A 24090-nucleotide genomic window follows, 5' to 3' on the forward strand; every position below is an offset into this window, starting at 1 on the left:
CCGCCTAGCGCGCGGTGGGGCCAGGAATCCTGGTGGAAGGAAGCGGCGCTGGCCAGTTGGTCCAAGGCTCCACCTGCGTAGTTTCCCCACCTCTGCCTCGCTCGCTCACACTCACATACACCACAGCTCTCCTTTGGGTCGGAGGAGACGCCAGCCAAAGTAGGCGGAGTAGCGGGAGGAGAGTCCGATCTGCGCAATCCAGTCCGGGACTTGGCTCCGCCCGGGAGCGGCGGCCTCTCCGGTGACAGAGGAGTAGTGAGCGGCACGGGGTGAGGCTGCCTCCAACTCCGCTCCCCGCGCACTCGGCTGCCCAGGCGCTCGGGACCCAGCAGCGGCGCTCCTCCGCGGTGCCGGTCGCCCGCGATGCCCGCTTAGCAGCGTGTAGCAGCGTCCAGCATCACCACACCCGCGGCACCGCGCTCCCGGCCGCAGAGCCGGGCCAGAGCCTTGCACCCCTGCCCCAGCCCCCGCCCCACCCCCCGCCCTGAAATGACTTGTTAATCGGCGCAGACACCACCAAGGGGACTCACCGGAGTGGAATCCAAGTGGAATTTGCATTTGGAGAAGAGTTTCTTGAACATTTACCCTCTTCCTTGTTTTCTTTTTCTTTTTCTTCTTTATTTTTTTTTTTTGGCTTCTTTCTTTTTTCCTCTCCCCTTCTCCGCTCGTCATTGGAGATGAACACATCGCGTTTGCATCCCAGAAAGTAGTCGCCGCGACTATTTCCCCCAAAGAGACAAGCACACATGTAGGAATGACAAAGGCTTGCGAAGGAGAGAGCGCAGCCCGCGGCCCGGAGAGATCCCCTCGATAATGGATTACTAAATGGGATACACGCTGTACCAGTCCGCTCCGAGCCCCGGCCGCCTGTCCGTCGATGCACCGAAAAGGTACGGCCCGGGCGCCCCGGCGCTCCCCACCTCCCGGGCAGCAGAACTCCAGCCTGAGGGTTCCGGGGCCGTGGCTAGCGCGTGCTGTCGGCTTTGTGGTGCCTGCGTTTTATTTTGTCTTGTGTCTCTGTTTCTCGAGCGTTACCCGGTCCTGGGGGGGAACCGTGAGCCCTGCCTGCCTTTCCTCCAAGCCCCGCGCCCCAGAGTACGCCCGGCTACAAGTCGAGAGCTTTCCCACCCGCGTTGCGCACACGCCCGGCGCCGCCCCGGGCCGCGACGGCGCGTATGGCTGTTCCTCCCGGGGGTGTGTGTGTGTGCGAGACCCAAGGCTCATCCTCACGCGGGCCAAGCAGGGAGCAGAGCGGGCTCTAGAGGGTGGGATTCTCGGAAGCTCCCTGGCCCGGTGTCGAAGGCGGAGGAAGGGGTTTTGCCCTCGAGGGCTGGAGGGGGTTGGGTAGAACAGCGCTGTTTTCGTCCAGAGCCAGGTGGGAGAAGGGGTTCCGCGGAGACGGTGTGGAAGCGGAGAGAATCTTTTGTTGTCAGTGTGGGGTCTGGGCTGGGCTCCGTGGAGTGCGAGAAACTTGTAATGGCCCTGGGCACCCGCGCGCCCTGTCTCTTGGTGAGATCCTGGCTCCTGTGGCCGCTGCCACCAGAGGTTCCAGGCTTTGTTTGCTCGAATAAGTGTCCGGGAGCAGCCGTTCGGGTGACGCGGCGCCCCCGCCCTGGGTCCTGTTCTCCTCCGCAGCTCCCAACTCGAGCTGCAAGGATATAGCCCGTCGCCACTGCGTCCCTCATGAGACACCGAGCCCTTTGCACCGGGCTGGCGCACGGTACGCCCTCCTCCTGGATCAGCGCGGTCTCTCTCTGGAAAGATGACCCAGGAGGGGGAAGGGTGAGAGACCTGGCAGGAGATGGCCCTGGGTTTGAAACCCAGACAAGGGCTCTGTCCCGACTCCTCACTGTGTCCTAGGGCGCTGCCATGGGAGCAGTGGGGCGCTGGAGAGTAAGCGGGGTAGTGCCCACCCACCCTGCCTGATCCTGATGGGGCGGGAAGTGTCTCTTGTCCCGATTCTCCGCGTTTTGCTCAGCTCCTCGCTGGGGAGATAGTGCAAAACAGGATCCTGAGGTCTCCTCCCTCCTCGCACGACCCTAGCGGTACGGGGGGAGCCAGGGAGCGGTCCGGTAGTTGTGGACGTCGGGAAAGGAAACGGGATTCCGCTGTTTTTCCCGCTCCCTCGCCGCCCCTCCGCCCAGCGCCTCCTCCCACTTTACAGCGGCGGGGTCAGTAGACCAGGCGCTTCTGGAAAGTTTCCCTGAAAGCCAGGCGGCAGGCACGACCGGATTGGGGCTCAGCGTGTGCAGTCTGAGGGAAGCTGGACCTGGAGGGAATCATGCGGACAGCTCCGGATGCAGCTAGGAGCTAGAACCCGGCCCTTTGGAGAGTGGAACCTCCTGGCCCTGCAGTACTTGCTGGGCAAGTCGGGGAAGGGATGGATGGGGAAGCAGGACCTGGAGGCAGGTACGGCCACTGTGGACAGAGGCTGTGACGAAGGTGCGTGTGGACACAGGCCGGGACTTGCTGGCTTGCAAACAGCCAGCTCCAAGCGCAGCATCCCGAGCCATCTGCGCCCCGCGCACGATTTCCCAGTGTGTCTCTCCAGGGAGGGGCGAAGCAGAGCCAGGTGTGCGTGGAGCGGGGCAGGATGGGAGACTGGAGGCGCTGTCTTCACAGCCAGGGCAAGCACTTCCAGGGAGCCTCCGGCCTGCATCGCAATGGGGAGCCCTGCAGGCTGTTCCGCGTCGGTCTTGGAGAGAAAGGTGGCTGCTTTGGAACTGCGGTGGCCAGGCACAGCCACAGTGGGATCGCTCCTTTTTTTGCGCTCAGCTTTTTTACGCTACTGAATGCGATCTGTGAAAGGTTTAAAACACAGGCGCGCAAGGACACACACACGCACACACGCACACACTCGCGCTTGTAGGCACAACTTTCTTTACCTCAGATCTGAAAAGCCATTTAATCCACTTGCAGTGTTGTGCCAACAGGTCTCAGAAAAGCTATTTAATGCCCCCCAGCGCTGGCTTTTAAGTCTTTCCAGGATGGGAAGGTCGAGTGCCTTTGCCTTGTCTTTTTTTTTTTTTTTTTTAATTTATTTATTATTATTATACTTTAAGTTGTAGGGTACATGTGCATAACGTGCAGGTTTGTTACATATGTATACTTGTGCCATGTTGGTGTGCTGCACCCATCAACTCGTCATTTACATCAGGTATAACTCCCAATGCAATGCCTTGTCTTTCTTTAGTCCTGAAATTGTCCGTCGTCCTTCCCCTGGTGGACACATCTTGGGCATGGAGTCCGTGGTACGCTACAGTGATGGCGGGGAAGACTGGTGGTTTAATTAATTATTTAATTACGTTTTCTCCCCAAAGTAAAGATGCCTATGTTTAATTCTGAATGAAAATACTCTACACTTTATTACACCATACCCAAATGGCTACCAGAGGTCAAGATTGCAAGAGTTTTGTATGACTTTTTAATGCTGTGCTTAGTCTGCATGGAGCAGTTTTATGATTTACAGTAAGCTTTGATTAAACTACTCCAGGCACCAAAGTTAATTATTAACCTAACCTTAAATACAGTGGCAGAACTATGTCTCCACCTATTAACCTAAACTATCTATTAAAAAATAATTGCACTAGCTATTTGAATTTTGTTTACCCATGCTTGTGTGTATGGTAATTTTTATTTGAATCTTGAGTAACCCTTGGTCCCTGTTACTATTTTGGTTTTAGGACGTTCTTGAATGAGGCACTTTGCAAACCAGTCTAAAGCAGGAAAGAATGAACATCAAATTTAAAATCTTACTTTTGGGTTAGAAGTCATTTTTCAACTTGTTGTAAAGAAGCATTCTACTTTATTTATGTTTCTTATTTACAGTGTTTGTGGGTGACAACCTTCCCCATATGTTAGGTTTTGCAGCTATCACCTTTTAGAGCTGTGCTACATTCTCAGTAACACATATAATCCACATATGTAAATGTTAAGCAGATACCGAAAATCATTTCTGAGGAGCCGTCAGCTGAATATACTTACTGGACAAAACAACTACTCTTAAATAGGTTAAAATTTTGTAAGAATCACTATAAACAGTCAAGTAAATGTCGAATGAATGAAATAGTTTTTCCACTCAGAGTGGACTTCTTTATTTTCCCTACAGTGAAAAAAATATATATGCCATCAAGTGAGTGGTTATTACAAGGCATCAATAAGTGCACCTTTTTATTTACACACAAACACACACCCCTCAAGTTCTTCCAAAATTTAGTAAATGCTTTTTCCAACATTAAACACATACAGCAATTGTATTTTGAGTAGGCGGGTAACATTGCACAGTGAAGTCTAATGTGTTGAATCAGAAGCATAGCGAGAATCAGGAAGACTGTTATCTTCACCAAATAAAAATAAGGCATCCAAATTAAGAACTTGTATTAGATTCAAAATAAGTAGTCATGCTTTACTCCTATATAAAATGGAAGGAAAAATACTATTTTGAACCAGGAGTTAAGTCAGATAGTTTATTCTGTGTACATTGTGGTTCAGCTCTTTTCAGAACAGGACAAAAGAGTGATGATGGGATGAAAGTTTTTTTAGAACTAGATTGCCAAGAGCTAATATAGTCTCTCCATCTTATTTGTTTGCAGGAAGGAATCACAGAACAAGCTAAGCTAATTGCAAATGCTTTAATTAGGCATCTGCCATTTGTGTAAGGCAATGCCTAGGAAAGCCTATCTCCGCACTGCCCCTCTCCACACCCTTCTTTAGGTTTAGACAATTTTCTGTCCTCCTAGAGTAGACGAGTGCTCCTTGACATATTTATATAGGAGCTTTGTGTTATGGCAGCCACATTTGTGCATGTCGAGGAAGGTGATGCCTTGAAGCATTCTGCTGGGCCCTCCCATATCAGGACCCCCCACTCTCTTGGGATGCCTTGGAGCCAAGTTTTCTCTGAGATATTTCTATTTCAGCATGAAGGCTTTTCTCATCTGCTTTAAAATGTGCTGCAAGAGCAACTGAGCTATTCTCTGCTGGCAACCACATGGTTGCCTCTTGGGGATATGGTAAGGTGGAGAAAGGAGGGGGGCATTTAATCCCTTTGAAAAGAGCAAATGAGATGTCATACCACACAAACCTCAAGGGGAGGAGTTCAGGACTTCTGACCATGGGACTGTTGCATATAGTCTATACACAAGGGTATCTTGCTTTGTGAAACAGATGAGCTCTTGCAAAACTTTATTACAATAATTCCATTTACACCAATAGAGGGTATCATATCAAACCATAATACACTGATGATTCCCAAGTAACCTCTTCAGCTTAGACCTCTCTCCTGGACCTCACAAAAAACCAGCGCTTAGTGGGTAGGCAGCTCCTCCTGAACCTAATAGAGGTCTCAAATTTAGGTTTAAAAAACCTAATTCTGTATCTTTCTCCCCCATATCTGCCTTTCTCATAATCTTCTCCATCATAGTAAATGGCAACTCCATTCTTTGAGTTGCTGGCCTGAGTTTAGTTCTCCTTGAAGCTTCTCTCTCACACCTACATCCATGGTGGCTGCAATGCTGTTGGCTCCACCTTCAGAATGCCTGCCGGCTTCCTTCAGGTGATCCTCCTCTGTGTGGCCCTCACATTGGCCAAGCCATGGTCCTCTCCTGCTAGGTTTTCATGCCAGCTTCCCAACTAGCTTTCCTGCCTCTGCTCTTTTCTCAATGCAACAGGCAAAACACAGCAGTGATTTTTTTCTTAAACTAAGCCCTATCAGATCACTACTCCGCTCAGATATTTTCCCATCTTATTCCAATAAAAGCCAAGTCCTTCCTTTGGTCTTTGCAGCCCCACATGATCTGCACTCAGGCTCCCGCCTCTCTGACCTCCACCCCTTGGGCTTCCTTGAATTTGTCAAGCATGGCATATACTTGGGGGCCTTTGCAAGGACTTACTCTTTCATGCCTTGGGATGGTTCTTTCCCCAGATAGCTACATGATTTGCTTCTCACATTCTTCAGGTCTCTGTTCAAATGTCACTTTCTCAGTGAAGCCTTTTGATCCCCTTATTTACTTTACTCTTTCCCACAGAACTCCCCACTGCTTGGCAGTCCTTATTTTTTTCTTAGCATTTTTCACAGTCTGACAAACTATATGTTGTCCTTGTTGATTTTCTGTCTTCCACTAGAACATAATGCCATAAGGATAGACATTTTTAGGTTTTATTCACTCTGGCACCTAAAACTGTGCCTGGCACATCATGGGCCATCCATAACAAGTGTTTGTTGAATGAATAAACAGTGAATCTTTTTTTGCAAACAACTAGTCTTTATTTTATCTATTTTGTCTGCCTTTTATATCATGTTTTTATCAAATGAGATACTTCATGCATGAATGTGTGTGTGTGTATAATCTTCCAAGCACATAGGTGGTATGGATCATGCATCATTAGTGGAACATTCACTGTGTTGTTTTTCCAGTGGTAGTGATGGATTGGAGCCTGTTCATTCCCACACTCTCACCCAGTCCCCTCCTGTGTCCAAGAGCACACATCTGTGAGACACCTGGTTGTAACTGGAGGGAGTCTGAGTTAGGTAAAATCAACTTGCCAAGAAACAGAGCTAAGAAGACAGCCAGCATTTATGGGGCTTGAGCTTTTGACCCTGGCCTCATTTGTTCTGCATTCTAACCACTGACCACAGAATGTTCTTGTTTTTTTGGAGTTTGCTAATAGTAGTTTTAAAATTCAACTTTCCGTCAGGAGAATATAGCATACTTTATTAACCCATGTTTCTTCCCCGTACCCGTACAGTATATCTGCTGTTGAGGATTCTGCACTTGGAGTCAAGAAGACTTGGGTTCCAGACTCTTACTACCTTGGACAAATCACTTAACTTCCCTGAGGCTGCATTATTTTAACTGAAAATTGTGAATAGTAAACCTATTCTTCCCAACTTATAGGATTGCTGGGAGAATATGAAATCATGAATGTGAATGTATTTAGCGAAATATTACACGCACTCTGGAAATTTGGGAAGTTTGATGTTAACCCCCTCTTTCCCACTCCAGACCCTGGATATAACAGAGATCCTACTTCATCTTCTAAATTATTTTTAGAAGAATATACACTGTTCATGTAGTTTTAGTGTAAATCACATCATGCAACTAAATAATATGTTTGAATTCATTGAAATTGTACAGTTCACTTAGAGCATGGATAGCAACTTTATTAATTAGAACACCAACCATGTCAAGGAAACATTGCTTTCAACATGATCATTAAATCAGGCAAGGTCATGGGAGTGCCACTCTGCCAGGAATTATTTTAAAAGTAAGGTAATTGTTTTTGCTCAGTTAAATTCTGAAATAGTTCAAATCAATGTAATCATTAATGTAACACAGATATGTCAGGGTGAACTAGGACTACTAGAAGTTTCCATCTTTGCTGTAACAAGGCCAAATTCATTAGATTTTGTGGCATGAAGTTAATAAATGTGAAGGGAGTGTTGGAGGGAATGTAGTGGACAGCTCTAGAGGCATTGCTGAAGTCATGCTTTTTTGACAGACAATATACATGGATTTGTTTTGCCATTTACTAACAGTGGGACTTTAAGCCAGTTTCTTTTCTCCTTCAGTTTTCATTTGCAAAGTGCTTGTATGATGATAATGTTATGGTTCTGAGAAGAATAAATGTGATAACATCTTTAAAATGCATAGCACAGTAACATCTGTAAAATGCATGTCACAATGCTGGGCACACAACAAGCAGTCATTCAACATAAGGTATTATTTTTACTTGAGTAAGAGTAGTTATGAAAAATGCCCTAGGAATGGATTTTGAAAAAGCAGATAGTACCTTTATTGTGGGGGGCAGGGGAAATAGTACAAAAGGAAATGGCTCTGAATCTGTAATATAAAGAGATGATGCAAAAGGAAACAACCTTTGGACTAGAAATAAACATTCATACCATAAACAGGCCATAATGTCTTGGGTTTTAAGTTGAGGAGCATGTGAACACGACACTTGCAGGGAAACAGGAAGCAGGGAAACTTTGGAATTTGAAATATCACACCCGAAACATGGAAGGAAAAAAACACTATATATAAAAAATAATAATAACAAGAAGCAGAGCCTTATATCAAATAGGAGCCCAAGGGATAGCTTTTTTAAAATGATAGCTGTCACTTATTAACATTTTAGTAAGAAAATGTACACTCTGCACCTACGTTTAGAATCTGAATTCAACCCATAATGACTATTTTAGGGATGAGTTGAATTCCCAAGGACCACACCTGTCTTAGGAGAGAAACCCGGCTGCTGATTGGAACCCTTGAGGAGGTTGTGGCTAGGCCTTCTGCAAGAAGGTCTTCAGGGTGGCCATGCATCTGCCAAGTCACTCTTCCCTGGCCAAGCTTGAAATCAGTTTGGGAGAGTGTGAATCTCCCAGCAAAAGCAAACTACTGCCTTCCACACCAAAGGCAGGAAATAATTGGCTGACCCCAGTAGAGATAGCAGTTATTCTACTGACAGACACACTACTACAAAACCTGAAATTTGATTCAAATGATAGTCATACAAGTTCTTATCAGTGAGAAAAATCTGACTTCTAAAAGGCACAGCTGAAGGGGAAATAAATTGATGTTATCACCACAATTCCCTGCTACCATTATGTTTTCTAGGAATGCCTCCATGGCTTAGAGTTACAGTTATTTTCATGTAGGAAATAAAATGTTCTCAAACTCTGTAAGTGGAAAGGGAATGGAAAGAGTGTGAGATAAATCAGTAATTAACATGCTGCAAGGACTGAAGTTTCAGATCCTTCTTAGCAGCCGGTATGGTGACTGTTGCTTTGAAAGTATTGTTAGTAATAGATATTTCCTCACGCAGCCTGTAGACTTGAAGCTTTCTTTTAATATTCCTGGGTGCTTTCTAGGAATTTCCAACTAACCTATAATTGTCATCTGTAGAAAATTAAATTCAAAGAACCCATGCCAATTAAAAAAATTTAGCAGAAGCAGCTCTAAAATTGGTGCTGTTCACCCCTTTCTTAGCCCTTTTGCCCCTCTACGCTTCAAAGACCAGCCTTTGGCCATGATTTGATTTGAAGCATTTATAGAACAGAACAGGATCTGGCATTAAATACAATGAAAACATGCCACTGGAAAATAAACATTGTTAGAGACTGGGAAGAAATAAAGATTGTATTAATTATGGTTTAATGTTCTATGAGAGTTTTACAGACAAGCTCTCTGTGATGGATCCATTCTTCTTCCCCTGTTCCTATTCCTGATTCGTTTTTTAAAGAAGAATATTCAATCTTTTCATTAATATTGCAGCGACTTCAGCACTTCCCTGCCCCTCCCCCAGACTCCTACTGTCCTTGAATGAGGAAACTGAGAGAATACTGATTGAGCTGCTGAATGGAAATGTTCCTTTCCTGAAAATGGAATGCTTTACACAAAATTGCATTCCACAAAAAAACACTCAAAACAATTCTACAACTGTCCCTCCGCCTTTCTACCCAGAGAGCCACTTGACTTCATTCACATATTTTGGTTTTTCAATGTATTTGTTCTTAGGCCTCAAATACCCAGGTGGAAAACCATTCTATTAAGCCTTTCACTATTTTTAAAACATGAGCATCTGAGTTTCCAAGAACATTCTCATTCCTGCATAGTGAGTGATAAATAGAAACCAAATTGTTTATAGCATTCTAAACTCAAGTATACGTGGCAGAATGGCAGTGGAGTTGATTTTTATAAGAATACTTGTTAATGGTTTTCGAGATGGATTCTGTGCTAATTCTTCTTGTATCATGAATGATGGCCCTAGCTAGACACTGTCGCTGGGATCTTCATCTATTAATCATGGAGGCTGCTTTCTTATTCGGTTGCCATAGTTTCAGTGCCTCAGATAGTGTTGGGGTGTCTTGGGAAAGGTTTGAGATATACTAGGGCTTGCAAGCCTCGCAGTTATTTTGGCAGTTGTGCTCTGAAAAACTGAAAACCGCTTCTCATATAATTCAGTGTTGGATTAAAAGAGGCAACTTCTGAGAGTGTCTCCCTGGACCTTGTTATGTGCACATCCAGCTGATATTTACTCCAGGATTTGCCTCTTGCTCAGTCTTGCTGGCAAAAAAAAAAAAAAAAAAAAAAAAAAATCAAAATACAGTCCAGAGGCTGATGTCACTTTCATATTTCAACAAGAAAGCAAAGGGGTGCAAACTCTTCATTAAGGCTATTCACAAATGTGGAGGTAAATGAGGGCATTCACGACTTTGCTTAAAATTTCAGCTTCATAATTTCGTTTTGGCTCTGCAGATTACTAAATAAATAAAATGACATCATGATTGCTGTGTGTTGTGTGTTATTTTGGCAATGGAAACATGTAGAGCTTTACTTCAGGTTTAACCTTTCCTTTTTTACGCTTGACACTCATTGCTAAGGAGCCACAGACCATTTTACTGTATTTTGCAACAAAAGGCACATACATTTTGGACGGTGGGTCTGCTGCTTTGTCAACTCTTGAATAGTATATGAACATTTTTCATTTATTTAATAATTTCAATATTTTGCTATTTTTTTTTTTTTAGGTTTGTGACTGTAGGGTTGATTAGAAAATGTTCTCCAGTGGTGTATACGTTGTGTGACTTGGTCAAGAAAGGATTTGGGGAGTAAATTGCTGTAAGAGGGTGATACACATACCCACATTCCGGTGATTTATGTGCTTCACGTGTGATGTAGAACACAGCTTGCTTCTGTTAGGCAAATTTGGCCTTGTGTAACAGATAGTGGTACACTTCATGTTTCAGTTTCCATTTCTCAAGTGGACTTTCAAGGACTCCTGCCAGTCTAAGCCAAGCAATTTAATTCCTTTGTAGATTAAAACATAAAATAATCTCACACTGGAAGCAAACAGTGCTGAATTCAAGACATGTAAAGCATAAATGAAAATCTAGGCTGATTTAGAAGAAGAAACTTTGAATTCCTTACAAATGGGACTAATCTAGAAAATTAGTCATATTTTTTTCCTTTTTACTAGAAAATGACTAGTTTTTATTTCAGAGTGAGCTTCAAAGCAGCGTTTTAAATTTCTCCAGATCCAGCCTGCCAAAATTTTTGTGTAAGATCAACAAGCATTTTTAATGCACGTGCCTATTTTGTTGACCCATCCCTTACCCAACCACACTAAAGGATTGATTTTAGAGGCCAATAATGTGAAGTAAATTAAAAGGATAACATGGCCTTAATTGCTACTGGCTTCACCAGGCTTCTAGGCACCGGAATTTCTTGTGGAGAAACACTTTTAAGTGTCACAGCAGTTTTTGATCATGTGGTCTGGCTCACCCAGAGGCTTCAATTATCTCCCAGCCCTTCTCCACTTCCCCTCAGATATCTCCAAGAAGCAAAGAAAATGTGCATTTGTAAATTCAGTATTATGGACCCCTGATTATTTAGCAGGGTAAGAAAATAGATTCTGTTCATTTTACCGTATTTGCATAGGCTAAATGTTTAAACAACAACAAAAGACATGGAATGGAGGAGAACAGTGGGACTAACTAAGATCAAAGCTTTTTTCATTAAAAAGAATTTTGTTGAATTGAGTTCATTCTCCTCTCAAATGATAACAAGATTGTGATTACTCTTGGGTGTCGGGTTAGACACAATATTGCACACGTAGCCTTAAGAAAAGTAAAGAGTACTTTTTGTATGGATGTCAGTCAAATACAATGTGGACTTTAATTAACCTTAATTAATGATTTCTGATTACAGATTTTCTTTTGTATGCCTTGAAGGCTGTATTTAGGTAGAGTATTTTCAGCCAGTAGTGACATGAACTTGCTTCTTTTGTCTTGCCATGCAAACCACACTAGATTCTCATTACAATGAAAAATGTGATTCTACATCATTTCAGAATGGTCATACAAAGAATGAAATATCACTTGGGGAACAACTGAAATTTGTAAGTGGTGTGGAGTATTTGAATCTTCAGAGGAATCATTTCTAATTCTAAAGGAATTTACCTATCAAAATTGCTGATATTTACTGGCTTCTGGCTGGATTTGAGGCCATTCCTTCCAAAGACTGAATGAGATTTTAAGTGGTGCCCCAGTTCTTTCAAATAAAAGCATACTACAGAAGTACTGGACCTAGTAGCATTTCCATTGTCCAAGTGTACCCTTTACAAAGTACTAAACATAAAAACTAGGGAATATTGTAGACAATGTGGAGAATTGGGCATCTTTTTTTTTTTTTTCCATGAAGGCAATTTATTAACAGAAAATATTTTGAGGAGTCTTGTTCACAGAGAGCGACCACGGCGACCCCTCTTCCTGTGGGTGCTGCCAAAGGGGATGGGGGTGACGTCCTCAATCTGCCCCATCTTCATACCAGAGGGGGCAAGGGCTCTGAGGGCCGACTGGGCCCCAGGTCCGGGGGTCTTGGTCCTATTGCCTCCTGTGGCCCAGAGTTCCTTGCACCTCTGAGCCACATCCTGGGCAGCCAACATAGCAGCATATGGCGAGGATTCATCTCAGTCTGCCTTCACCTTCATCCCACCAGTCACACGGCAGAGGGTTTCTTTGCCAGAAAGATCAGTGACATGGACAAAAGTGTCATTGAAGGATGCAACGATATGGCAGACACCAAATACGTTTTCGCCTTCAGCCACCTGAGGTCAGAGGCTGATGACCTGTTCTTCCTTTTCCTTCCCCTTTCGAGGTGCCATTTCTGCACGTTGTCTCCAGACTCCACACCGGAAAGAGTGGGCCTTATTTTTGATTAAAAGTACTTTTTCCTGTGTCATGAGTTTTAGAGCAGATATCAAAAACCTAAATAAGGATGTTAATATGCTATTTACATTCAACTTTTAACTAGAGGGTCTAATAAAGGCTAGATATATTAATTCCAATTTATGAATTAAATTTCTCTGTGAACAATTATTTTGTAGCTTATACAAAACCCTAATAGCATATAACCCATCTAGTTTAGTGTAATTATGCTTATGAATTATAAATACTTAGCTTTTACAATTAGACTTACCAATCTGTAGGCACCTTAATGAGAAATTACCGAAATTAAATTGATTCATAATATTTGCTGTACTGTGTTCCAGGGTAGTGGTTATCTAAAATAAGTTTTAGAGTATGTGTCTGACCGCATGCAGTATGGCTTTACTTTTAATAGAAAAAACGTCCTCTCTGTTGCATGATCCCACCTCTGTCCAAGGAGGAGATGTCAAAAGTTAGAAAAAGCAGAGTAGTTTCATATGTAGTCAAGAGAAAAGGTAACACATCTTTTGGATACATTTTTTTTAATTATAAAGGGATGTTCAGAGTACAGGGAAAGGTTTCTATTAAAAAGTCAACTTTTATCTACAAGGTGTTTCCTCTCATTTGTGATGAGGGGAAGTTCACCATGTTCAATATGCTGGTTAATTAATTCTCCAGGGATATCTCCGAGTGTGATGCTTTCGTTTTCATATTTTGTTGTGTCCAAAACACAAAACCTGTTAATATTGCCCAAACACATCCGTTCCCAAGAATTAAAAGGACAATGTAATTGCCTTTGCTGCTAGAAAACAGCTACATCGAGTTCTCCAGCAGATCTTCCAACATGCCAGGTGTGCAAGACAAGCCTTTGAAATGTTGTGAATAACTTGACATTATCACATTGTTATTGAAATGCAAATTCTGTGTAGAACATGAAAGCATTTTAAATGTACGAATAGGACAATGCAAGTCGTCAACCATACTTAGTCTTAACTTGCCTGTTCTGTGAAAAGTAATCATAATGTATTTGCATCTTTTATTGTTTTTCCTTGGCCATGTTTAAAGTGCTCAACACACCTTCCTGGGTGGCACCTTGTTGGGGAGAGAATAGATTGGCTCCCAGCTTTGAGGTGTTTAGATAGGGCTGTTCTGCCCAGGAAGGAGATACGTTTCCCCAAATTAGTCTTGCTGAGTTCTACAATACAATTAGAAGTCAGCCTTACTGACTGTATTTAATGGTGTTATTATTAACAATAAAGACTGTTTATATAGTGCTTGTATTTTTCAAAGTGTGTTTATAAACATTGCCTTATTTCGTCTTATCACAACCCTCCAGGTTAGGCAGGATAGGTATTATTACACCCAATTTAAAGATGAGATAACAGGTTCAAAGAGGTCAAGTAATTTGCCTAAGAGCACACCTCTGGTAAGGGAAGGGCCTGGACAAGGTCCCAAACCATATGAATCTGAGTTTTGTGCTCCTCCATATCGCTGTGTTGTTTACTCAGTATTTAAAATTTAAAAAGTATTAAAATTGTCCAATCCTAGTTGTTCTCACATGGCTCCTATTACACAGAAGTGAATCCTGACACAGAACAAGTTTAGAAGTAGCTTTTTGAGGATTTCATCTGAGGTTTTAGTGCAACCGGGACCTAAATTCCTACTTCTCAGTGAAATACCATTGCTAGGAGGGGACACTCACTGTCTCTGGAGGTTCTTAGGGTCTTGAGTCAAAGTCACCCTAAGAAATATCAAATGGCAAATGGTAGGTGATTTTATTTGGGATTCTAGTCCTATTTTATGGTCGGGATAAAAATAAATAGTTACATAAGGGTGGCAGTTTTGACCCTGGCACAGGGTAGAACTGGAGGGACAGAAGTTTGAATTAGATACTCTGTCAGGAATATCCTCCTGGGACTTGCAACTCATACCTATAAAACAAACACGTTTTTAGCAAGGAATGAAATAGACTGCATGGCACAACCTAAGTGAATCTTCCCTCTGACAAAGGTCATTGTACTCTGGTTCAGGCTACTAGATCTAGTGAAAGCAGCAGCTCAATTTAATTCAATAGATAATATATTTAGCACCTACTCTTGGCAAGGAAAAATTCTACACACTGCAGAGAGACAGCGATGAACTAGTTCAGAATTTACTGCTTGCGTACCTACTGTAGGCCCACATTTTAGTGAAGAAGGTAGAGATGTGAAAAATCTTTCTAGTGTAAGGTATGACTATTCTCTGTCCCAAATGCAGAATGCAGAAGATGCTAAGAAGGCGAAAAGTGGCTCTGTCCAGCTGGGAGATCAGGCTGGGCTCCATTGAAGGAGGAAGCATTTCAATTGCGGAGTGAGGTCTCCGCATTTGGGAGGCAAGGGGGAGGAGGAACAGTGGGGTGAAGGGAAAGGCAGGAGCAAGGCCCAGAGATGGGGAATGTAGGACTTGGCCCCTGAACAGCAAGGGACCCTCCTGGTGACTGGAGCACAGGGACAACATGATGTGGGGAAGCCCTGAAGACAGAGGAGGCATTGAGGCAGCTTGTGGAGGGTTCTGCCCAGGGTGCTGCAGGTGGCTGAAGCTTTTCAGCAAGAGGATGATGTCACCAGATACGTGTTTTAGAAGTATAAATCTGCTAGGACTGTGAGTGGAGAAAGGAAACAGATTTTGGGTATGTTGGCATCGTACAGCCAACAGGATTTGGGGCCAGTTGGATGTGTCGGGTAAGGGAGGGGAAGGAGTAAAAAATGGTTCCAAGGTATCACCTCTGGGGAGCTGAGTGGATGGTTGTGGCATTGGCCAGGACAGGAACCCAGGTTTACAGACAAAACATTTAACTGCTGTCATAAACCGTATTTAAGTGACACATAATAAGCACAACACCAAAGTCCAACACCTAGTTGCAACGCTCTCTTATTGGTCGGAACTCCGAGAGCACACCAACAAACAACACAGGTCGGTGTGGAGCAATGCGCTGTTTTCATGAGACCCTAGCTGCAGACAGGCTGAGGCCTAACATGGCGTCAGCCCCAAGTGAGGACGGGGCAGGGGTTTTATAGTCTCCTCTAAACAGGAAGTGTCCCAGTCTGACGTAATTGCTACGTGATATCCTGATGGCCTCTCTCAATCTCAGGGGGGTAACTATCTTCTGGCGCATTGGGACTGGGCCTGAGGAGGGAGGAGTTATTCATCCTCCCAAGCTTTCAGGCCGGGGGAGAATCTTTCACTAGTCCTATTGTGCTCACCCTCAGCTCTTCACAAAGAGTGCTAAAGTTTTTAAGATTGAGTATGTTTAAACTGTCGCCATTTGATCTGGCAGTTGGGACCACTTTCTTCAACCTTAGGGAGATTCATACCATAATATGAGGTGGCTAACACGAGGAAGACGGAAGCACGTTCATTGCATCTATAAAAACCACTGTTACAAATGGGCAGGAGGACCAAGCGCTAAATGGTCTGTTCATGTAAAAATTGGGGCATATATGGAGCCACCTAGTTCCTGTTTATTTCATTCCAAACAATTTTACTTTATGAAAGTTTTTAAATTCTGAAATTAGATATACATGTGTTCTCCCTCTCACCCCATCTCAATATTGGGCATATTTATATGAGTATTTATCTTTTAAATTGCCATGTGCAACTGAGATGTTACAGATGATGTAGTTCACAAAACACAACGCTTAAATTGTGTTGATTTAATAAGACAGTGTTAATCAGACAGTTAGGCCTTTTTTTTTTCTTTTTTTGCTGCATTGTGCTAAAATTGAACACCGCTTATATAGTGGACAGGAAAATGTGTTCAGTGATATTTTACTTAGGAATAAGTAAATCTTCATTGCATAGATGATTGGGGAATCACAAATTTCATTTTATGGTTTCAACCTTTAAGTGTTGATACGGTACAGTTGTCCAGAAGAATCTTTTGATGTCTCTACTAGTTTAGCTAATACTTATACTATTTAAAAGAATCCTTAAATGATGGGTATTCTCTAATGCATGCGGGGCTTAAAACCTAGATGATGGATTCATAGGTGCAGCAAACCACCATGGCACATGTATACCTATGTAACAACCCTGTACGTTTAGCACATGTATCCCAGGACTTAAAGCAAAATAAAAATTAAAAAAGATGGGTATTCTATATTTATCTTTCATGTTGCATTTTTCTTTGTGGGGTTTCTAAATAAAACTTGTAACATGAATGTTTTTATTCTCATTCTGTATTTTAAAAAGAAGATGAGTAACAAAAGGAAAACAAAACAGGATTGGAAAAATCAACTATTTTCAAGGGGCTTTAACAAACCGAATATCTAGAAAGGTTCTAGAGAACCTTTATGAAACTGTTTGCTTGGATGTCTTATTTTAAAGGCATATTAGAAGTAAAAATTAAGGAATGATTTGATTTTTAAAAAATGTTGGGACACCGTATTTGAGTTGGTATCATAATGCCGAGAAACTGAATTATAGATTATTTATCTATTACATGCCACATTATTGCATAGTTGTGCTATCGCTTGTTTCAAACTTTACTTGGAGGCTGCCCTCTAGTGTTACTGAATCTCAGCACAAGCACTTTTGTTTAGATCCCATGAAAGGTGACAAAATACACAGAGGATGCTACCATCTAGTCAGCAGCTAGATTGTTAAGTTTATGATACATAGTTTGAAAGATTTTGAATAAATTAAAATGTGCACATCACCAGTGCTCTTGATGGCATAGAAGACAACATTAGAAAAAACACACACCGATGACTGTGAATTGAAGCCATATCCGGAATACGAAGTCTAACACAGGTTTTAGGACTACCTTAACCAATTAACTTCACTTTTATTTTCTATTTTGTATGTGCAAAAAAGCTACATGTGATAAAATAAGCTCTGTCTAAATAAAGCTATAAGAACTTCTTCAGTTAGTTTAACTAAAAATTACAAGTATTAAGAAAAGCACTTTGGGAGGCCAAAGCAAGCCAGTTGCTTGAGGCCAGGAGTTTGAGATAAGCCTGTGCAACATGGTGAAATCCCGTCTCTACTAAAAATACAAAAATTAGCCAGGAGTGATGTCTCACGCCTGTAATCCCAGCAACTTGGGAGACTGAGGCATGAGAATTGCTTGAACCCAGGAGGTGGAGATTGTGCCACTGCACAGCAGCCTGGGAGACAGAGTGAGACTTTCTCAAAAAACAGAAAGAAAAGTATTTCAACCACCATTGGGTGGGATGTGTTTGACCAGACAGCCTCAAAGTTTATGATATAATTAGTCCTCAGAGAGGAGTTCTCAAACTTAAACACATTTTTCTATTCCAAACCTTCAAAGAGTAGATCCAAGCATTTTACAGATTATTCTCTAAAGATATTAAGAAGAGAAGCACACCCGCAACCTAAACGGTGGTGTTAAGTACTTTTCTGACAATAGTGCCAACTCTGCTTTTTCTTGGATGAAGAGTAAGCATACACCAGAGTCTGCAGAAAGTGGGGAGAGTAAATTTCAGACACAGTAGCTATTTTTTTGCGTGTATAATGATGGCATTCTCAGTGGATTATGAAGGTAACGTTGCAACACTCCAAGTACATCCAGCTCACAGCAGCAGAGTGACTGACGTGTGTTCTATAAAAATGGTTACTGGTAACGGTGATTTTCCAGTTTTGAAACTTAGATCAGGAAGAACAACTAAAACCATATTAGTGCTAGACACACACAAAATGAAGCTGAACACCAAAATGACACTTGGAAGTCAGCTTTTCTTCTAGAGGGGTGTTACGATAGAGTAGTTAAAAGTATGGGCTCTGGAGGTTGCTATTCTATTGGCTGTGAGATCTTGGGAACATTACTTAACATCTCTGCGCCTCGTATTCGTCATCTGTAAAGGGGAGATACTAATGGCACCTACCTCATAAAGGGAGTCTGATGATTAAATGAAACAGTATGCACCAGAATGATGGTACAATAAAAATTAGCTATTAATATTTGACACCAAATCCTCCTAATATAATTAGATAAATTCAATGTTTTTGTCACCAGCAGGATATGGGTTCTTGACAAGTAAAACTAAAAAGACAGGATGATGAGGAGATGATAGTGTCCAGATGAATCTTTCTGTCAGTTTCTGTCTCTATGTTCTTTTGTGTGTCAGAGCTTGGTTTAAAATAACTGAGTAAATAATCATGATTTCATGTTATTTAGGAAATATAGTATATGCCTACCATGTGCAGAGAGCTAAATTAGATCCTATTGGATATTTCTAAAATATTAAATAAGGCATTAGGGGTTAGGTGACTGTGTTTTGCTACAGTTTTTATTTGCCTTTGTTGGGTCCAGTGCCCAGTTAGGAGCCTATGTTTATCAGGCCCATGAGGCCCTGAGCTATAGCCTTCCTGTCTTCTGTTCTCAGAGGAAGAAACTCTGAGGTCATAATATCAAGTGTTTCCTCACTGGATGAGTGTTCTGAATGCAGTGTTTAGATTGTAGGTAATGTAGATTGTGTATTTGGAAACACAGTACTCAGGAATTTTCACTAACAAAGAGGGCCCAAAGATCTCTGTTAATTAATTAGATTTTTAAAAAATATGTATTTATCTTTTAGAGACTGATCTCCTTCTGTTGCCCAAGCTGAAGTGTAGTGGCATGGCATGATCATAGCTTACTGCAGCCCCGAGCTCCTGGGCTCAAGTAATCCTCCTGAGTAGTTGGGATTATAGGTGCACACTGAGCCTGGATAATTTTTACAATTTTTTTTTTTTTTTTTTTTTTGGAGAGGGGATCTTGCCATGTTGCTCAGGCTAGTCCAGAACTCCTGGCTTCAAGTGGCCCTCCTGCCTCAGCCTCCCAAGTAGCTGGGATTACAGGCATGAGCCACTGCACCTGGCTCTGTTAACTTAATGTTTGACTCAAAACCAATGTATAGATACAAACAAGTTTATTTTGTATAATAAAACTTTGTTATATGTGGCATTAACTACTTGTACCAATAAACTGAATTGTCAAATTGAGTCATGGGCTTTAAATACTTGTCCTTCACAAAATCAAATAGTTGAACCACTAAACAGCAAAGTGGGTAATTTGGAAAGTAAAGCCCTATTCTGAGCCTGCCTTCACCCTTACTTCACTGAGGTGTAATGAGGAGATAGAAAAGAAGTTGGGTGAGTCAAGAAGAGAAACAAAGGTTGAACTGATCATTAGCTCTCAAGCAAACAAGAGTTAATTGTGGCTTTATCCATTCCAGTTTACGGGTGGGCAGAATGTGATTCACAAAAATAAGGAACTTGTTGGTCAGGGGTTAGGGAATGTGCTAACAACAGCTTGGAGACTGGGTGTCTCTGGAGCTGGATAATGGGAACTGGGGCCCCTCCTTCCCAGTAGCAGAGAGGATTGTGTTCATTTGGTATTCACCCAAAGTCAGAACCATCTGACAGCTGTTTGGTGTTTCTTGCGAAATGGATTTGGGCCCTGACCAGATGCTAGTGGACAGATGTTCACAACACAAAAACCTTCATCAAAATAGGCACTAATTGGCACCCTCCTGACAATCTCAACAAATAAGACAGGAATGGGCTGCATCTGCTGTTGACCATCTCAATGCCCAAGCCTGCCTCTCCTGGCTTAGGGAGGAGGCCCTGTTGGGGAACTGAGCTTTCTCCATAGCCAGGGATTTTTGGTTCCAGGGCTTCTTGACATGAAACTCCCAAAAGGTATTGAATATTTGTTTTATATGTATATATGCTTGTATGTATGTACTTAATTGAAACCTTTTAAGAAGGTAGGCCAAGGAAGGATCATTTGGACTTCACCACCCACCTCTCACCAAGGCAAGTCTTAAAACGCAGAATCTTCTCCACAAAGTTGGTTGCTATGCAGTACTTTTTGAACAAATACTTTATACAAATTGTTACCTATTATCTTCATATGAACCCCTCCAAATAAATGTGTGTATTTTATCTGTGATGTAGTTTTGTGGAAATATTTTTGTTAAATGGATTTTAAAAACCTAAAACTGTTTTAAAGTGGATATTTCAGGGGCAAACTGATGCCCCATAAATCATTAGATAGGGCTTGCTCCTACTTGTACAGGATACAATTAAGTTTGATTTCAACAGTTCAACTATCTTTTTAGTGCCTGAGACACTTTTTGAGTAAGCATTCTCTCCTCTTTTTTTTCCTCTCAATTTTGCAAGTTGGGAACAAACTCTAACTCCTGGCTTATTATTAATACTGTTGGAATCCGTTACCCATCTATGTACCGGCAAATAATAATTCTTTCTAAGGCAGGATGTAGTTTTACAATGTATGGTTTAAAACACTTTTACTGATGCTACTGTTTATTACTGTTTATTACAGTAGAAAGCCCTTTCTTACTACAGGGCTCTCTGTGGCCCTCCTCCCATCATTACCCATTGAAGTCTTCTTTTTCCCACTCCTCTCCAGAAATACAGATTTAAGAACGATCCATCCTCCACTACAGATATTTCCAAAACACAATCTGTATTAACCCAGCTAAGGCTGGACACATTTCACCAGTCATTTCTGTAATTATTTATTTTAAAAAAATGATAGACGTGGTTGCTATATCATATGGAGTGTGAGAAACTATCTTATCATGGTACTATTCATCCTGGTTGAAAGGATGTTGGTTTTTTCCCCCTAACATCTCACTCAGGATTTCTCTGGACCAGGAATCCACCCCCTCTTTCCCATTCTCTAGTGTGGCTCCTGCCCCTTTGAATGAAAGGCTGCTCTGACTAAAGGAGCTAGAATATGCCCAGCAACCAAGGCTGGGTACTATTGAGTCCATTGTTTGCTCCCAGCACTGTGGAGCCAAATCTCATTTTATAGCACAGTGTGTTCTAGGAATTCCACTTCATCAGTACAACAGACCTTCTCTAATGCCTTCCTATTTTCCCCATTTGCTGCTGTCACAGGCAGCGCCACACAGTCCTGCGGCAGGCAATTATAATTCACTTCTCTCCAAGGCTCTGCTCTCCCCCTTTTGCAAGGGACCACAAGGCATCAGCTGCCATATTAAATAGACTCTAATGACACCAAGTGTGAGCCGCCAGAGCTGTGGTTGTGATGGTGTGTTTAAGATTTAATCCCTTTGAGGGACTGAACCTGGAGTTCAGAGGTGGTTTCACCGAGGTTTATAAGAAATTTCGCTAAGATTATACTTAATGGATTTTCAAGTACTGAAATGTATTTGTGTTTAAAGTGAATATATTAATAAAACTTTCTGAACACAGTCACAAAAAATAGATCTGATAAAAAGTTATGTAATGTATTATTCAAAGTAATATAATGTAGTTGTCTAATAACAATATATGTGCATATGTGCTGTATGTACTCATTTTCCCTCTATAGTTTTCTAAGCAGTTTGCTTTTTTCTAAATGGAGAAGTGTCCTTTGGTGACTCACAGGATTCTGGGGAATGAGCGAATGCTCCCTAGAGCACCGCCAACTCCTCCTGGGCCCTTGTGTGTGCCAGGAGATGCTTTTCTCCTGGAGACAGGATCGCCATCATTAGTAACTTATCCCTACACCCAATCCATAAAAAATTTTACTCTTTAAAATGTTCCAGCATGTTTTGGCAATGGTGGAATGAAAATGTATTCATTTTTGTCACATCTCGCAACGTTTTGGCAATACTTATGAAATTATTTTCTATTGGATTTGTAAAAGTGCCCCATTAGTAACACTTCCTGTAAGTGTTACTAATAAATAAATAAATAAGCTTTCCCATAGCTGTCCCCTCACCAAAATAGATCGGTTTTGAACCTTCCTGCCGGTAGAGAGGATGTGGCCTGATGCTCCCTCCAAGACGGTGGCTGTCTCACCTTTATACTGCCCCGGCCGCTTAACTAAATTGCTCCATGGCCTCATGTAGCTATGCTGAAGGATGGAGAAGAGCATCCCTTTAATGAACCCAGAGTATTTCATTTATTACCAAAGCATTAGTTGACCCAGAGAATGACCAAGTAATTAGTGTAAAGTTTTGCAGAGCTTTTTTATATGCACCATCTCATTTCATTCCTATAGTCCTCTATGGCACCTGCCTTTACCCTGGCTTGGAAAAATAGAACTTCTCCTCTTGACTAAAAAGATAGTCTGTGTAAAGTTATGTGTTTTATCACTTCACCCAAATATTGTTCTTTGCAATTTTCAACTTAACAAACTAAAACATATTTTAAAAAGTGGTTGACTACAAAATCCTTTTTTAAAATAAATGTGTACATCAGAGGAAGCCTTTAGGCCATAAATACTGTTATTTTATACATTCTAGGACATTTTAAAGAGCAGGATAAAGCCTGTAGCTCACCTTGCAGTGCTCTCCAGGTTAATCAGTGATTCTCTGACTGGTGTCAGTGACATTTGGTGGGTAGTGATTGGCATGCCTGTATTTTCCTTTGTCACCATTTCTTCAGGTTAATGTAGAAAACTGCAGTCAGAATTTACAGACAAAATCCTGTGACTTGCTCTCAGGAGAATCCTTGTGACAAACATCTGGCAGATATGTTTGAAAGTCCTATGATAGCTGTCAGAAAGTTGATGGCTCCTGATACGTTACGTTGTCAGTCCAGACACACTAATTCTTTAGTGGGATTATTGATGTTTTGTAGCACATCTGCGTTTAATTGCAGACAGGAAGCTGAAAGAGAAAGCTTCTTGTGATTACAACCTCTGAGATACCTGTTATATCTGAACTTAACAATCAGGTCAAAACTTAGTGGTGGGTGGGAAGGAAAAGATGTGCATGGGTGAAGAGACTGCATGTCACTGATGACTTGCAGAGAAGCCAGCACCTGGGTTCAAATCCACCACTCTCTAGCTCCTTGGGCCTCAGTTTCCTCCTCTGTAGAATGGAATATTAATAGCATCTGCCTCATAGTGTTGCTGTGAGGATTAAATTAGTCCATATGTATACATTCCCTTGAGTGCCCGTTACTTCATAAGCACTAGGTGTTTCCTATTTTTATGTTTCCCCCCAAATCTTCTGCTTTGTAAAGGTAAATCTTCTGCTGATAGAGGATGAGCTACAAAGAGAGAGAGAGAGAGAGAGTGTGTGTGTGTGTGTATATGTGTGTGCGTGTGCTCCAGACTTTCTATCATGCAGGATTGATTCTACACTTTAATTGTAACATGGGCATATTTGACTTTTGTTGCTTACCTTATCCATTTTGACACCTCCCCTACTCTCAAAGCCCCTGCATGTCACTCGCTTCCTCTACTTTTTCCCTTCAGATTATTTCACTCATGTTCTATTTGGTCATGACCTGTACTTGTACCTCATCTAAGTGATGATTTATGAATTCCATAAAGCCACTCATCTTTGAGGCCCCCAAGAACAGAGACTATTCCCTAATGATCCTTTTGTGCAGTGTTAGTTGTTGAATGTGCTAACGGA

At 42.0% G+C, this 24090-nt stretch overlaps 2 protein-coding genes and 1 pseudogene across 5 annotated transcripts in view; 2 read left to right on the forward strand and 1 right to left on the reverse strand.

The window, feature by feature from the left end:
- The window catches only part of ATG12 (autophagy related 12), a 1142999-nt gene that overhangs the window by 307956 nt on the left and 810953 nt on the right, over positions 1-24090 (forward strand). The window lies entirely within an intron of this gene.
- Positions 795-24090, forward strand: part of SEMA6A (semaphorin 6A) — a 133835-nt gene continuing 110539 nt past the window's right edge. For 3 of the 4 annotated variants that reach the window (XM_050793039.1, XM_050793043.1, XM_050793046.1), the window contains exon 1: positions 795-890. The gene's annotated coding sequence lies outside the window, so the exon portion shown is untranslated. The remainder of the gene's footprint in view (positions 891-24090) is intronic. The other variant, XM_050793042.1, reaches the window with a different exon arrangement.
- On the reverse strand, positions 12190-12678 carry LOC126956259 (40S ribosomal protein S14-like; annotated as a pseudogene).

The sequence above is a fragment of the Macaca thibetana genome, chromosome 6, assembly GCF_024542745.1.
Source record: "Macaca thibetana thibetana isolate TM-01 chromosome 6, ASM2454274v1, whole genome shotgun sequence".
NCBI lineage: Eukaryota > Metazoa > Chordata > Mammalia > Primates > Cercopithecidae > Macaca > Macaca thibetana.